This window comes from Lacerta agilis, chromosome 17 (assembly GCF_009819535.1).
Source record: "Lacerta agilis isolate rLacAgi1 chromosome 17, rLacAgi1.pri, whole genome shotgun sequence".
Taxonomy (NCBI): domain Eukaryota; kingdom Metazoa; phylum Chordata; class Lepidosauria; order Squamata; family Lacertidae; genus Lacerta; species Lacerta agilis.
In genome coordinates this window covers 27,073,747-27,091,184 of record NC_046328.1, presented here as the reverse complement: position 1 = coordinate 27,091,184, position 17,438 = coordinate 27,073,747, and the positions used below count along the sequence as shown (strand labels likewise).

The following is a 17,438-nucleotide window of genomic DNA, read 5'->3' as shown; positions in this document are numbered from 1 at the left end:
TTCTTGTGCAATTGCCCCATTCCAGTTGCGGAAACCAACCATGGCAGGTAGAGTGCTAGTCAAGCCCTCACCCCTTATTCTAACAAGGAACCTCCTCCATAAGCTAAGATTGGGCTCTTCCATTTTCCTACCCCCTCACTCCGGGCTAAACTTTTATACCTTCAGCAACTGTGAGGTAGGCAGGAGTTTGGTAGGTACTATAGTGGCGACCAATTTCACCTGTTGAAATTTCACCTGTCCTGCCATTAAAAGGCACAAGAAAGGAGATTCCAGCTAAACATCAGGGAGAACTTTCTGACAGTAGGAGCTGTTTGACACTGGAATGGACTCCCTCGGGAGGTGGTAGACTCTCCTTCATTGGAGGTTTTTAAGCAAAGGTTAGATGGCCATCTGTCATGGGTGCTTTAGTTGAGATTCCTGTAGCCTTAGCCAAGAATTTGTCTAATCCTCTTTTACTTTCTCCAAGTTAGGCCAACAATGATACAGCCTGTGGAGGGAATTTCACAATTCAGCTGTTCACCGTGGTTTTGACACATGCCAGTCCAGTCAAAGTGACAACCAGTAATACTTCAGAGGTGCCGAAGGGGAAAAAAAGAGGGTGGGAAGATCATGGCGGTTCTTGGAAGAGCTTTCTCAAAGTAAGAGCTGTTTCAGTGGCATGCGACTTTCTTGGAAGGTGATAGACTCCTTCATTGAAGGTTTTTTAGGCAGAGGTTGGATAGCCATCTGTCAGGGGTTTTTTTTTTTGCTGTGATTTCTGCATTGCAGGGGGTTGGGACTAGATGACATTTGGGGGTCCCTTCTAGCTCTATGATTCTACACTGTTTTTAACTGTATCCTGTTCTTCTACCAAGAAGTATCCAGAGTGGCTTGCAAAATAGAAGCGGGGACCACCGATAATGAAGGATAAGCAATTTATGAACAGCGGAATGAAAAGAACCAAACCCACCAGGAATTAAAATGATTGAAACAGCAGCAGAGCCTTTCTCTTTCTTGGGACTCTAAGTAACTGATACTCAGTGGCATACTGACTCCCACAGTGGGGGGGCAGAACAGAGCCACTGTGGCTGGAAGAGTCGGATTGGCAATAGTGAACAATGCTCCTTCCGAAAAAGGAATCTCAAATGTCTTATCTTCTTTGATCCTATGAAGTTTTTGGGCCGGCGACGGGTTCAAACAGCAGGCTTCCAGCAGGGCCTTTCCACTTGCCTCTCTCAGCTCCAATTGCAAAGTGAGCAGGACGGGATGCTGTTCAAACTTAGGAGCGCTCCTCCCATCCCTGAGCTGCCACTCAAAAGCTTTGCAGCCCTGGATGCTGGTTGTATGCTGTTGCTGTGGCAACGCGAGGCAGAGGGAAAGAGCAGAGGCAGTGACGCCAGAGCGTCGGTTGCCTTGTGGTGCTTATTTTCCTTTTCAAGATTTTCAGTCCTTTTCCCTATTTTGGCAGCGAAAGGCAGAATGCAGCTGCGTCAGCTCCTCTCCCCCTCCCGGCACGCAAGCTCTCCACCAGCCTTTAAAGGCGCAGAGCCCAGCAGCCAGCGACCTTCTGATCCAGGCCCCAGGACTGGACACACACACACAGAGGGGGCGGGGGCTTCCCTTTCAAATGCCTCTCAACCCACCTGGCTGCCCAGCCATCAGACATGAACACAACACATTATTTCTCTCTGGGGTGCTCTCTGAAAGTGGTCCTCTCTCCATGCTCCTGACCCACCATCTGATGACTGCAGCATCAAGTGATGAATGGGCACGGTGTTTTATGTATGAATGAGGCACCGACTGATCCAGGCGACGACGTCAAATATAACATTTCTCTGTGGAGTCAGAAGGTGGTCCACACCTCAAGAGCCAGTCATCAAGGGTTGACTAACAGAATGGTCAACTTGGGATCTTAACAGGAGAGAAGGGAGGGTTGCATACAGAGAGAAGCTTTTGTGTTTGAGTTGATGGGGAGGTGGGCAAATTTTTGTGTGTGTGTGTGTGCTGCACACTGGGTGAGACAGAGGTATAGATTTCTGGGGAGGGGCCACACTTCAAGTGCTTCGGATGCAAACAGTCTTGGATTCAGCCCATGCCACCTCCAGTTATGACGGATCAGGCAGCAGATGGAAGTCAGGGGTGCCAACTTGAATTAAATATGGGGGGCAGTTAAGCCCTGCCCTGCATAATCAATCACAAAAAGCTGACATGCAGGAACACCCCGTGGGCCGGTTGTAAGTACAAAGGCAGGCAGGCAGGGGCTGTTGGTGGTTGCCCTATTCACCCCAATGGATTGTACCCCAATGGCTAAAACAGAATGTTTATCTCACCCATACAGGGTTGGAGGGCCGAATTTGGCTTGGTGGTGAACATGGTTTTCAGGCTTTGCTGAATTTTTCATTTTGTCTTTTGTGTCTTTTATCACCTTCCCTTTTATTGCCTAATCCCCCACCTGTGTTCTTCTACCCTTTTGATTCCCATCCATCTCTTGCTTGCCTCTCCTATGCCATAGGATGAGGGCATGAAATGGGAAGTAGAGATCTCGGAATATACTAGACATTTGTTTTATTTTAATTTTTAATGATATTTTTGTTTTAGTTGGACATTCTCAGAATTGATATAAAACAATGTTACATTTCTTTGCAGAGCGAAACCATTAACCACGTCCTCGAGGAGGGGGAAGAACCAGATATTGGCTCGCTCAGAGGCTTAGTAAGGGCAGCAGGCCAGGCGGAATGGGTTTGTTGCAGCTTCTTATCAGTCCTTGCTTGCAGTCTTTCACAGTAAAGTTCCAATCAGCCAATTAGGGATGCTGGGAAAGAGAAAATCGAAGAGGTGGCATTGGACAGCAGGTGGTAAGTCTTTTACACAGCACCTTCTGAACAGGAGCAGTCTATCTGAGCAGTGAGAACTTGGAACCAATCAAAGAGGTCAGAATTTTTTCTAAATTTGTTCCAGTGCCGTTGGATAGCTGCGGTTTTAGAAATCTTCCCCTGATGTGGAAGCAACAATTATTGTTGGTTTTGCAGTGGTGTAAGCTATTCCACTCCCAGCCCCAGAACTCAAAATAGAGATATACTCACTTTGCAATGGAACCAGGTTGGAGCACTCTGTAGTGCAGGGTTGCAGAACCCTTTTAAGACCTGAGAGCCACATTCCCTTCTTGGCAACCTTCTGGGGGTTGGCTGTGGGCCAATGGTGGGGTCAGAAGTAGAAGTAGGAGGAGCAATGGGTGTGAATTTTATCTTTGTACGGTAGGCTACTTTCACTCACTATCTCCATCCTCCATCCAGGCAGCTAAGAGGCATAATTATTGCATTTTATGTAAGCCAAGTAGAAGTACTGACGATTAAGTAGTATACAAATTGTGTAAAATAAATAAAAATAAAACGACTGGAGTTCAAGGACACATTCCAACCAGGCAAAAATACTTGGTGTGCAAAGCAGAGGGCACTGAGTGTGAGACAGCATAAAGGAGTATATCCATCCTGAGATTTTAAATTTTAAAAAGAAGACCACAAGGGAATAATCTTTTTGACACCTGCTCTACATAACAGTTATGTTATGTCTTCCCTGTTAGTGGAAGACTTGCACAGTGAGGAGAGCTTTATTTCCAAAATGCTAGATTTTAAATATCTGAAATTGTTGTTGTTGTTGTTAATGTTGGGATCCATTTATTTATTTTATCTTAACAGGTTTGTTCTGAATGGACTCATTCTGCTGAATACATAGATTTAATGATTTAATAGTTTATCTTCGTATTTGTTTTTTGTCCTAAGACTGTGAACATGCTGTACTGTAAAAGCACATTTTTGCCCACAAATAATTCTGGGTACTGTAGTTTGTTAGGGGTTGTTTGTGAGGGGTATACTACAGTGCCCAGAATTAAAGGGGTACATAGCCTAAATCCAGCTGCTTTGGATATAATTTACAAATGGAAAAAAGGCAGGATATAAGTCTCTTGAATAACATTTATTCAGGTTTCAAACCCAAACTCAAACCTCAGTGGAGGCTATTCATACATTCAGCTGCTAGTTGAGTAATCAAAGCTACAGAGCAACAAACTACCTTGGAAGGTGGAGAACTCTCCTTCATAGGAGTGCTCTATAAGTAAGGTGAAGGGACCCAGGTGGCACTGTGGGTTAAACCACAGAGCCTAGGGCTTGCTGATCAGAAGGTCGGCGGTTCGGATCCCCGCGATGGGGTGAGCTCCCGTTGCTCGGTCCCAGCTCCTGCCCACCTAGCAGTTCGAAAGCACATAAAAGTGCAAGTAGATAAATAGGGACCGCTGCAGGGAAGGTAAACGGCATTTCCATGCGCTGCTCTGGTTCGCCAGAAGCGGCTTTGTCATGCTGGCCACATGACCCGGAAGCTGTCTGCGGACAAACGCCGGCTCCCTCGGCCTATAGAGTGAGATGAGCGCTGCAACCCCAGAGTCGGACACGACTGGACCTGAAGGTCCCTTTACCTTTACCTTTATAAGTAAGGTAATATGTACCTGGGAACCAGCCTAAATAAAGAACTGTGGTGGTACTGAAAAATGGCACCCACTTAATGACCAACATCTCTACTGTTAGAGGCGAGAAGTGTGACCTGCAACAAAACATTGCAGCGGGGTGTGCCAGTCATTCCCTTTCCCAAGATACTCCATTGCATATTCCCCCTTCTTGCTGGCTTTACATTTTCCTCTCTCCCAGCAATCGGTTAGTTGAGCATGCTCAGCTGTTTAGGTCTTTTCCTCATCTAAAATGCAAGGCGAACCTAAAATCCACAGGCTATAGGACGTGTCACAAGACAATGCTCCGTTCTGGGCTGTGGCCTCCTTCCCTCCAACTTCTGTGGGTGGCGGAGCTCCCAAGAAGGGGGCCTGGTTTATCTCAGCACCCCAACAGGGTCTGTAGGGAAGGAGGCCGTCTTTCTGATATCTGCACCCTAAGTCGTTTAGGCCTTCAAACACTAGCATGAGCACCTTACGTAAGTCAAGCCTGCCAGCAAACTGGCCACCCATTTGAACAGTGATGTGACAGGTAACAGCTGCAACATGTGACTTTCCCCCCCTGAGTTGGAAGATGCAGCACCTGTTGGATTTCTGCCTGCCATGTTGATGGGGGCTGGGGGGGGGGGGGGCGGGTGACGCCTGCCAGATGGAGAACGCTGCCACGTGCGGAGGCGGGGAGAGGGTGGGGAGAGGAGTCGGTCTCTGTGCAAAATTCTGTATCAGTTGAGAAGAGCCATGTATTTTCAGCACCTGTGGGCCCAAATTTTCCCCTCACAGGGAACATACACAGGCCTTGTTGACAGGAATGCTATGAACCCTGAACTCTTTCGGGGGGGGGGGGCTGAACCCCCTCTCCAGGTTTGCTTCCCCCACCCCATCAGATACACATAATTCTTTCTATAAAAAACAGCTTCTCCCCCCCCTCTCCCTCTCTTGTGAAGCTCCTTGTCCTTTTTGGTGAAGCCGTGGGTGGGTCACCATGGCAACGGCTGAGATATTTTCGATGAAGACGGGGATCAAGCTCCAATACGCTCCTCACACTCTTTATGGCCCCCACCTTGCAAGAGGAGATGGGGGGGGAGAGAAGGCAATGAAGTGGGTAGGTGGGATGAAATATTTATAGATTTCAGAACCACAGCAAAGTACAAGGGGGCATTGCAGGGGTTGTAAACAAAGCGGGAACATTTTTGGGCCTTTTCCTGTGGACCATAGGATTGGTGGGTTATTCCTGTATTTCATCTGACTCGGCTCGTAAATGCATTTTGATGGTAGGCCGGATTGTGATGATCTGCATCTGGGGAAACCCAGCCAAATTATTATTATTATTATTATTATATTATTATATTATTATTATTATTATTATTATATTATTATATCTTTCATGTGTGACAGCTCGGCATTGGATCATGGGCAGTAATGGGAAAGAACAGGATTGAACTAAGCATGTGCAGAGTGCCAGACGCCCCCCCCCCATTGCTGGTCTCTTGAGCAACACTGCCTAGTTTCTACATAGCTGGTATTAGGGAAACAACACCTTGCGGGGATCTGAGCCCAAATCATATTGGAAATTAGGCAGTTACGAGGCGGGAGCTAATAGGATTGTCCTGATTTCCAGAAGAGGGTTGGATTGGATAGCCTTACAGTTTCTCCCAATATCAGACACAGATTTTATATGTGGGTCACCAGGCCAGCAGTAGTGAGGGGCAAAGACAGTTCAGCAAAAAGGACCCCCATGACGATATCCATTTTCACATCCGGATACACGAGTGACCGAAATATAGGCCCAGATAATTGGTTTCTCTCTCCTCCTCTGGTTCTCTCTCCAAATGCCTCTGTTGTATGCAATCTCCTTGTTGAAAACATGAAAAACACATATTTATTTGTAGCTGGCTTCCACCCCTCCACTTTACATTATTATTTTTTTGTCCTGGCTAGGTGGAAGAATATAAATAGCCTGTTCTCCTGAGTATTAAAAGCAACAGATTAAAGGCCGTACCAGTGTGGGGGCTATTTTATGTAACAAGGTGTCAACCCCTGGAATGTTTCTCTTCCGCCATGAGTGCCTCCTCTATTCCTCTTTGCCCATCACCGAATTTATTATTTCCTTTTCTCCCTGCCCGCAGCTCGTTTCCTAGACTAAATTAATACACATTGCAGCAGCCAATTCCCTCAGTGCTGGCACAGCGCGGCGATGATGCTTTGCCAGGATGGATCAGAAGGGCTTTTGCCTCTTCGGTAATAATAATGAAATTAAAATAGGCAGTGAGGAGCACCGTCAAACACATTGCTCCAAAACAGCGAACGATCCCCAAACAAAGAGGAAATATATCTCAACAAACAAATAAACTGTAAACTGAGAGGACACTTTGCTCAGGTGTCTCTCAAACCTTGAAGCAGCTCTGCTGTGTAAAATTGGAGATGTGGCAGGATCTGTGTGTGCGTCCCCCCCCCCGCTTCCAATCGCTGCGCAGCAAGGAGGCTGATAACTTGGACACAGATATTTTCAGTGTCAGGTTCCCATTGCTAAGGGCTGGTCGAAGGTAAAAGATCAGCGTCTTGTGCCCAATCTTGAGTAGGGCCTCCTACCTAGCAGCAGGGAAAGGGGGACCCAGGTCTTTGTATCTGGTCCTGGGGGCTTTTGCTAGGCCACACCACTCACTGGCCCTATGTTGCACCCCAAATGTTTGTGCCTGGCTGGCCAGGATGTTCTGAGAACACCTCTGGCTTGTGGGGATGGAGGACAGGGAGGGGCATGTGAGTGGGTGTAGAGAAGCCTACTTTTATAAAGTGGCTCTGCCCGCAACTGGCATGCAGGCTTCAGAAAGTTGCCCAGTCTGGGAAAAGTTCCCCGCTCCTGTGCAAAAATCTTCTCCAGTGTTCGACACAGCAGAATGACCACAGTGTAAATGTGGCGAATGGAGCCAGTTCCATCTTTTTAGGGGCCCTGGAATGAGATGCTTCCCTCTTCTACCTCCTCTCTGCTGTTGCTGCCTGTTCATTGTCCCATTTTTCTGGGGCCCCACTTCCCAGGGTTATTCCTCCTTAGTTCCCTCACTGTTTGCTAGCTTGAGAGGGCCAAGTTCCAGGGATTGGCAAAGGGCCCACTATTGGGATATGGGGGCTAGCAGATGCCCGGTGTTGTCAACCCTTGGTGCCAGCCTTGCCGATGCTACCCTCGCTCTCCCCAGACTTCTCCAGACAGGCTGCCAGAAAAAAAGCTCCAATAACTTTGTCCGGATTTTCACTTTGGGGGATATGGCAACCCTAGCTTATCCATCCTGGTTTCTTTATTGCAGAGGTTAGTTAGACGATGCCAGCTCCTTAGTGAGCATCCGTCCTGATTTGTTGACGGGGCAGTTATGCAACAATGAGGAACCGTCCTGCATTTGCTTGCATGGTGTTTACACATCTTCCTCTTAACCTTTTATCCATCCACACTTTGCAGTGCATTTCCCTGTTGCTTTCCAAACTGCAAAAAGTCTGGGTTGTTGTTGTTTTTAAGTAAATTTATTAGGGAGAGAAATAGAGTGCCTTAATCCACTTTAAATTTACAGTGTGCACTTGATTCCTGCAAAATGCTGATAGTCTGGAGGCAACCCCCCCCCCACAAAGGTATTGTCCTATTCAAGTTAAAATGCCTGCAGGATTCTCTCTCTCTCTCTCTCTCTCTCTCTCTCTCTCTCTCTCACACACACACACACACACACACACACCCCTTGAATTCTGTACATATTCAAGCCAGCAAAACCACACAAGGAGGGTGCAAAGTAAGGGGTGTTGAGGGGGTGCGGCCTGGGGAGGGAACATGTGGCTGAGCAGATGTAGCCTGTGAAAAGTTTTGAGGGAGAGATCTAGAGGGCTGCATTTGGCCCTCGGGCTTGAGGGGGGGGACCAAATTTTAACACCAGATTCACACTCATGATATGTATTCACTCAATCTCTTTCTTTATCAAAATTCCCTGGGACTATTATTTTTTCTTTCAATGTGGTGCTTCTCACCACACATGCAGGAAGTGATTCCATCCTGCTCCCACCCCCCACCCCACCCCCGTTGATGAGTAGATCTGTTGCTGCAAAGGCCCATGTTGCACTCAAACACCTTCACACTGTGCCTAACCTTTTGGGGGCTCAAGGGTTGCACGGACCTAGAGGCAGCCCCCTAGTGGCTGTGTGTCAAAATGGGTGTGGCCAAAGAAAAAAACCCGGAAAAGTACCGGTATCCCTTTTCTGTACTATACTCAGTTTATTAACCCTTTTAATGATTCATCAAGAAACTGCATTATTAATTTCTCACTTTGTAATTGGTGTAATTCACTAAGCAGCAATAAGAACACATTTGCACAACCCTTTCCTGCATAACTAAGTTCAATTCCTTTTCATGCTTATAAATAAATTTCTATCCCCCATTTCCCCTCATAATCAATTTCATTGCCTTCCCACTTTTTCTCTTCCCATCCCCTTTCTGTTAATTAATATCGCCTTCCATTCCCACACATAAGGAAGGCGCACACACACACTCACTCACTCAGCAGAGAGATTTATTTTCTTATTCCCCATTGTGCTATGGTAGGAGGCAATTCATTTGCTGTTACTATTAAAGAAGCCCTGGTGCTCTCCAGTAATTTGTCAGCAAAATATTCAGCTGCTGCTTTGGGCACAAGGATGCACGGTTCAAACTCTTGGCCTGGAAATCTTCCTCCCCTCCTTCTTTCACAATGTTGCTTTTGAATTTATTTTAAGTTTTGAACACTCTCCTTGGCTATGCAAGGAGGGGAGTGCCACCATGTTGGTTGTTGTTGCTGCTGCTGCTGCTGCTGCTGCTGTTGTGTTTTAAAAAACCCCATTAAGTAATAGCTAAGGAGAATGGATGACTATGTCTCTAGCCTTGATTTTACATAGAATCATAGAATTGTACAGTTGTATAGACCCCCAAAGGTCCTCTGGTCCCACCCCTGCAATGCAGAAATCACAGTGAAATGTGATGAGGATGAATGACAGGTGGTCATTCATCCTCATCTTAAAAACCTCCACTGAAGGATCTGGCAGAAGATTAGATATGACCCTATGGGCCTCCTCTGTCACCTGTGCAATGACTAGCACCAGAATGTGGAGTACCACCAACAATGGCTCAGTTGCCACCACTGGAGAAAGGAAAGGCTCTTCTTCTCCTGGCCTCCTAGCAGACTTGCTCTGCCCCTCTCCCTGGAGAGGAGAACCCCATGGATCACCTCTCAGACCATTCCAATGGGAGCAGGGCACAAACATTGGCAGGGAAATTATTAGTGTAAACTGCAGTGTTTAGTTCATTGGTGAAGCACCTGCTTTCAATGCAGACTGTCCTCATCTCCTATTTTTAAAAAATGGTCATGGAATGGTTGGTGGGGGAGACTTCCTCATCCCAAGAACCTGCAGAGCCGCTGCCAGTCAGAGTAGAAAATACCAAACCGGATCAGCCCTTCATCCAGGACGTTGAGGACTAGAAACGTACTTTTTTTTTGCTTAGGGCAAAGACCATAGCACGGCACATGCATTGCACACAGAGGGGCCCAGGATCGATCCCTGGCATCTCCAGGTAGTGTTGGGAGCGCCTACTGCCCGAACCCCCCCCCCAGATCCACTTCCAGCCAGTGTTGGCAATACTGAGCTAGATGGACCAATAGCAAGATTTGGCATAAGGCAGCACTTTGGGGTTGCATTACAATCCTATGCACGTGGGGGGAGGGGCAGTGTCCAGTGCTGGTACAGCATCCCTGGCACTCCTGCAGCCAACAGCCTGCACAACTGGGACAACTGCACAACCGACAATGGGAAACACTGGCCTGCGAGCGCTCCAATTGGAGATCAGCCTTTACCAAAGGTGTCATGGGCTTGGAAGACGCAGGAAATCAGGACGAAAGGGAGAAACGTGCTAACAGGAAGGCACGCTTGGCAAACCCTCACCATGATCAACTTCCGCCCGGAAACCTATGTCCCCACTGTGGAAGGACGTGTGGATCCAGCATTGGCCTCCACAGTCGCTTACAGACTCACTGTTAACACCGTGTTTATGGAAGACAATCTTACTCGGCTGTGAGTGATCGCCAGAGAAAGAAGAAAGAAAAGACATCTGTCCAGCCTGTCAAAGCATGATTTGGCCCTATAGCTCAGTTGGTTAGAGCATGGTGCTGATAATGCCAAGGTTGCAGGTGCAATCCCCTATGGGACAGCTTAACATTCCCGCATCGCAAAGGGGTTGGACTAGATGACCCTCAGTGTCCCTTCCGACTCTATGATTCTATGATGTGCGGGCTACCTCTTACATATATGCTCAGCAACTCCCCCCCCCCACGCCTCCAGCTTTATAGGTGGCAGGGTATCTGAATGTATTTGTGCCATTTCTGTTACAAACAGCTCTCTGAGCCAAAAGATATTTATATCATCCCTTATTGGGGTAAAAGTACAGCTTGGATGCCTCCGCCCCCGCTTTCTCTCTCTCTCTCTCTCTCCTCCCTCCCTTCCCCCCACTGCAGTCTTCGCAATGATGAGCGACGCTGTTGGCCGCCCCCACACGCTGCAGCAGAGGGACTGTGCATTACAGGCTCTGAATTGCAAAGCAAAGGAGCGCCAGCGTGTGTGCGCACTCCAGGCTGGCTATATTTAGCCGCTGGGTTGCTGTTTTTAGCTTCTTGATTCAGAACTCAAATTAGAAGCAAAGAGGTGAAGGATGGGAGGGGCGAGGCCCAGGAAAGGATCTTAAGAAACCTGAGCAGGGGTGCTTGGGAGGTATGTGGGGTGGGGTGGGGTGGGGGGGGAAATGAGGAGGGGAGGCTTTGGGAAGCAACGGGGTGGTGAGTGGCTCTGCAGTCATCAGCAACACCGCCCCCCCCCAAATCCTCACCATAACCCTTCTTCCCTTTCCCTCCCCAACCCCACAGAGTGGATGCTAGCAGGGCAGTGAGTCACTGTCACAATGCAATGTGATTCACTTAGATTTAGGCTAAGCTGTTAGCAAATCGGACTGCTTGTCTGCCACCCTTTTAGGCAGACTCTCCTCCGCCTTGCTGGGACTTCCCCCTTTTCTTTCCCCCTCCCCCACCGCGCGCGCACCTACCCACCCGGAACTGGGGTTAGGGACAAAGAAACACAGCCCTGCCACGGGGCATAACTTCACCCAGCCGAGTCCTGGTTATATATGAGCACCATCCCCACCCCACCCCAAAAAAGGGTTTGGGTAGCATAAGAGCATAGGAAGTGGCCTTATATAAAGTCGGAGCTAGTGGTGGGTGGAGCCCATTAGGACTGGTTGGGAGGAAGGCAAGGGAGCCTGTCAGTAGGTGGCGCTAGAGCCAATGAGAGGCAAAGGCTTTGACCCTATCCTCCTCTTCCATGCTGATTTCCAAAAAGGGGAAATTGAGACCCAGGAGGAGGAAGCTGGCAGGCAGGACAATTCCCTGGGCTGGTTGCAAGTAAGAAGGCAAGCCAGAGTGGGAGTGGGCAGCTGTCTGGGTTGCTGGAGCATTTGCCACCAGGTGCCAGACCCTTGGGTCTATCTAGCTCAGTATTCTCTACTTGTAGAAACATAGAACTGTAGGACTGATGGGACCCTGCGGACCATCAAATCCAACCTTCTGCAATGCAGGAATCTCAGCCAAAGCACACATGACAAATGGCCATCCAACCTCTGCTTAAAAAACCGCCATTGAAGGAGAGTCCGCCAGCTTCCGAGGGAGTCCGTTCCTGCTGCCAAACATCTCTTACCGTCACAATGTTACTCCTAAGGTTTAGGCGGAATCTCCTTTCTTGCATTTTGGATCCGTTGCTTCGTGTCCTTCCCTCTGGAGCAGCGGAAAAGAAGCTTGATGAGCAGCAGCTCCTAAGAGTTTCAGGCCAAGTCTTTCTTTCCCAGTCCTACCTGGAGATGGGAGGGGTTGAACCCGGGACCTTTTGCATGCAGTGAGGGAGCTCTTCCTCGCCTGGCCCAGTTCGTATGTGCAGCCCGGGGTAGGGCTTCTGGGTCAAAGGTTTGGAGAGGCTTGAGCCACAGCACCCAAGTTTAGTCCCTGGCATCTCCCTGCAGGTCTTGGAAAGGCTCCTGACTGATAGCCGCTGCCTGTCAGTGCAGTCAATATTGAGCCCACTGGAGAAAGTCAGGGGGGGGGGGAAGATGAAGGAAGTGGCAGGGTGACAGAAATGGGATGATGCTGTCCTGTGGAAAGTGAGTGAACAAATAATACCCATTCTGCCTTAAATGTCTAGGGTGAGTGCCTTCTAAGTGTGATGTAAGGTAAAGGACCCCTGATCGTGTCTGACTCTGGGGTTGCGGCGCTCATCTCACATTACTGGCCGAGGGAGCCGGTGTACAGCTTCCGGGTAATGTGGCCAGCATGACTAAGCCGCTTCTGGCGAACCAGAGCAGTGTACGGAAACGCCGTTTACCTTCCCGCTGGAGCGGTATCTATTTATCTACTTGCACTTTGACGTGCTTTCGAACTGCTAGGTGGGCAGGAGCAGGGACTGAGCAATGGGAGCTCACCCCGTGACAGGGATTCGAACCGCCGACCTTCTGATCAGCAAGCCCTAGGCTCTGTGGTTTAACCCACAGTGGCACCCGCGTCCATGCAGCAACCCCCCCCCCAACTTCTCTGATGGGGTTTGAATTGGTGGTAACTAGCCAGGAAAGAGATTTTGGAGTCATGGTAGACTGGACATACTGAAAGACAACATTAACCCAGCGTGCACAGATTTGATAGGAATAGGATAAAATATACACCTGCCAGTATTGCAATGGCATTATAGAAATATATGGTATGATTGGAGGGGACAGGTTGGAGGGGAATGAAAATAAAAATGAAAAGTATTTGTGGGGATCATTCTTGAAAGTCTCAAGGTGCAAGTTAAATCCCAGGGCCATCAGCTACTGTGGTACACCTGCTAAGTCAGTGGCTCCATCTGAGTGCATAAGTGTGTTAGCCGAGATCACCTGATAGGTAACTATTGTGCCTATAATTTGTACCTACAGCCCAGTTACATAAAAAAATATGCAAGTATAACTTGTACATGCAGCTTAAGCAGATATATAGGTACAGAAATGACTTTTGCATCATGTGAAAGATCACTTAAAATGTGGAAATGATCAGATAGGGAAACATTGGGGAAAAGGAATAAAGAGCTGTCCGAATGCAGCCAGAATATGCAGCATACATCCGTTCAAAGCACATCCCTCACCTCCCTGAATCCTGAGGACTGTCGTTTATCCCTCACAGGGCTACAATTCCCAGCGCTCTTAACAAAGTATAGTTCTCATAATTATTTTGTGGGAAATGTGCTTTAAATGTGTGCAGGCAGTCTTAGATTCCTCGTGGGTTAAGCACCCAGGAGGCTCAGTTGCTCCTACAGGAGTAGATAGATGCCTTTCCATCGCAGACAGCCGCTATTTTCTCTCATCCAGGACTCTGACACCCTTGCCTGCATCCACAGACTCTCTCTGCTCTCTCCCAAGTCCTTCCCACTCAAGCTCAGGGCTGCGTCAGGAGGGGGATCCCAGCCGTAGAGCTGTGGGAAGGACCCATCTTGCGGAAACAGGATGCTGGCAGGAAAAATCCCACAGTGAAAAGCTGGGGACTCCCAGGGCCTATTTATAACACTGTGTGTCTAAAAGAACATTGAAAGAACACAGTGGATTCATATCCTATATCCTTTCCATTTTTTAAAAGCTTTCTCCTTTCCTTGTTTCCCCCCTCCTCTTTCTCTCCTTTCTCTCCGTTCTCTTTCATTCCTGACTTTTCCCCTTTGAATCCAGGCCTGCAGCAATGGGAGAAACAAGACCCTTTTGGGGGTGTTAATGCTGTGAGCCCCTCCATTGTAGGCTCAGGTTGTATATATGTGTAAATAAAACCATATACAGTGGTACCTCAGGTTAAGAACTTAATTCGTTCTGGAGGTCCGTTCTTAACCTGAAACTGTTCTTACCCTGAGGTACCACTTTAGGTAATGGGGCCTCCCGCCACCGCACGATTTCTGTTCTCATCCTGAAGCAAAGTTCTTAACCCTCGAGGGTATATTTCTGGGTTAGCGGAGTCTTTGTAACGTGAAGCATGCTATAACCTAAGTGTCTGTAACCTGAGGTACCACTGTATCATAAAGACACCACAGTCTCCACTATACCACATTCCAAAGTAAACATGAACCCTGGGTAAGCATCTGCAACCCCTGGAATTTGCTTGGGGATTGGGGTGGCATGCAACAATACTAATGGCAAATTCCATCTCCAGGTGTGGGTCTCAAGCAGGCTTGGGAGAACACCAAAGTTTGCAGAAGGACAAACCCCTCTCCTTGAGGTGGGGAACCCCTTTCTAAGGGGACGACTCAAAAGCCCAGTGAGAGGACTGAGTCCTCTTACTGGGCACAGAATTCTGGTTGAGGGAGGGGGGTAGAGGATGGGAAATTGGGGGAAAGGGATGGAATGGAGTAACCTGGAGGAGGCATGGCTGGCTGAAACCCAAAACAATAGCACTTCATGTGGTCACATTTTGTTGCTGGTCCCCATTGTTGTACCGGTACCTACTTAGATATTTGTCCACCTGACATTGCCCTATTGGTTTGGAAGCAAAATGAGGCCAACCCCAAAACAAGGCGCTGTTTACTTTCTGGTACATACATTAGCAAATTAAAGGAAGAATGAAGAGCAACCCCTCCCCAGCAGCGAAGTAAGCCTAAGCATGCTTCCTCACAAGATACACATTACTGTGCTTCTGCCCTAAAGCCACTGGTTATCACCCCACTTGTTGATACTTAGCCCTTAAGGCTCTTGTAGAGATCCAGGCTGCCATGGAGATGTGGTCACCTCATACAGCAAGGGAGGGGAGCCTTAGGCCCGGAGATGAGGGTGCTGAATGTGACCCTCCAGGCCTCTCTGTCTGGCCATCAGGGTTTTCCCTGGGTCACAGTCATTTCCCAGGTCACTGATTGAGCTCCACACACCCTTTGTGAGTTTTGGCCTAGCTGTAATGTGTACTTAAATTTGCACTGATTCCTCTTGCCTGCCTGGATGGATGGAGAGTCAAATGGAGCATGTGTGTGTGTGTTTGTGTAGAGAGAAGGTAGCCTACTGCACCATGGTAGAATTCATGTTTGCTGCTTTCCATATTTTGCCTCTGGTGCCTCCCATTGGCATATGGCCACACAAAAAGAATTGGGCTGGAAAAGGTTCCCCAGCCCTGCATACGAATTACAAGGGATCCAGCATTTTTCCACCCAGGGCTGCTAACCCGAGCCAACAGCTCCTGTTTTGCAGCCAAAAAAATGTCAAGCGAGCTGAGTTTCCTAAGTTATCCGCAAGTCACTGTGGCTCTCTAAGGAACCCTGCCCTCCAGACAGCTCTGCACTTGAGAAGTAATGCCCCTTGTCACTCCTGGGAAATGATCTACTGGTAAGTGATCACTACTGTGATCATCTATCCTGGGAAGGGAAGGGGCTAATGGGTCTTTGATCTTGCTGATACTTATGAAATTTCTTTCAGGTCATTTCAGCCTCTGATTAAACATGCACACACACCCCTCCACCTCCACCCTTCCAGACACACTATACATTGAACATGTAAAAACCCAACAGAGTTTGAAAGAACTTTTCAGGAGTTGTTGTCTCAGGCTAACTGGATTGCATAAACAGGCCGTCTGCATTGCAGAAAGCTATCATTGCATAACAGTGAAAATCCTGTTTCCTGGAGCCACCATGACTGAGGTGGTTTCAGTTGTGCTTTCCTCTGTCTTTTTTTTTTTTTTAACGAAAAGCACTGAATCGAAGGAGACTTAAACAAAGCACACAACACAGGCACCCTTCGAGACGTGGCCCAATGGGTTTTCTTCCTGAAGCAGAGGATCCAACCCCAAGGAAGGAGGAGCTTTGCAAGCGCTATCCCTGAGCAGAACAGGTGAAAAGCATACAGGCTAGAAAGAGTTACTCTCCTCCCACCATATCAGCTTCTTTTCCTTATATGGAGTGAGAGATTATGCAAAGAAAGGTACCTAATTTAGGTTACCTCTTGGGGTGGGGGAGGAGTAAAGAAAGAAAGAAAGAAAAGAACCACACCAAAATGGGAGACAGAGAGCTGTCACTTTTCAGTCCGTTGCTCAGGCAACCATGGAGTCAAAAAAAGGCACCCAGTCTCTTTTCTTCTCAAAGTCTATTTTTGGCCTTCATATAAGAAGGTGTTATTTAAGACCTGGGTTATTTATTTGTTGAGGAAGTTTTTTTTAAAAAAAAAAAAGGAAAAAGGAAAGAAACTCACCCACTAGTGATTGCTGTATGGGAGAGAAGCCAGAATTCCTGGAGAGAATCCTATAAAGGTGTGCTTAGCACAAAGTTTCTTTACTAAAAGAAAATGGGAAAGAAAACCCAAAACAAAACAGTGAGAATATGTTAGGCAAAGAAAAAAACAAAAGGAGGGGGAGCAAGAAAAGAAAAGAAAAACAAAACAGCTTAAATGATTCCCCCACAAATCAATGTTTGTATTATTATTATTGTCATTATAATTAGTAAAAGACCATATAAGGTACATTTTCTTAAAGACACTAAAACGAAACGTACACTCAGAGAAATAAGCACACACACACACACACACACAGAGAGAGAGAGAGAGAGAGAGAGAGAGAGAGAGAGATGAAAGACGAAAGACAATCAGGCTGAGAGCCCAACCCAAACACACCTTTTTGAACTTGCTTTTCATGCAATTCAGGTCTAAGCCCACGATTTTGACCTCACTTTTTCTCCCTGGTTTTCTGTTTTAGATCAGCAGTGAAGAGATTGGAGAGGTACATTGGGGGGTTTTTTTTGTGCATGTGTGAAAAGGGAAAGGTGGAAGAAAGGATGAACAAATAAATGAATGAGTGAGTGAGTGAGTGGAAAAAGAATACATGGCAAATGGTTTTGAGAAAGGAAACCCAGAAAGAAACACGAAGGGAAGGAACAAATATGGAAGGGAAGT

The 17,438-nt window shown here is 47.6% G+C and overlaps 1 long non-coding RNA gene across 1 annotated transcript; it reads right to left on the bottom strand.

The window, feature by feature from the left end:
• Positions 1-2,582: 2,582 nt before the first annotated feature.
• On the bottom strand, positions 2,583-17,269 carry LOC117039103. The gene is made up of 3 exons (XR_004425733.1): positions 17,160-17,269; positions 16,743-16,825; positions 2,583-2,791 (listed from the first exon to the last, which is right to left on the bottom strand). It is a non-coding gene; the product is annotated as an uncharacterized LOC117039103 (long non-coding RNA).
• Between the last annotated feature and the right edge of the window lie 169 nt (positions 17,270-17,438).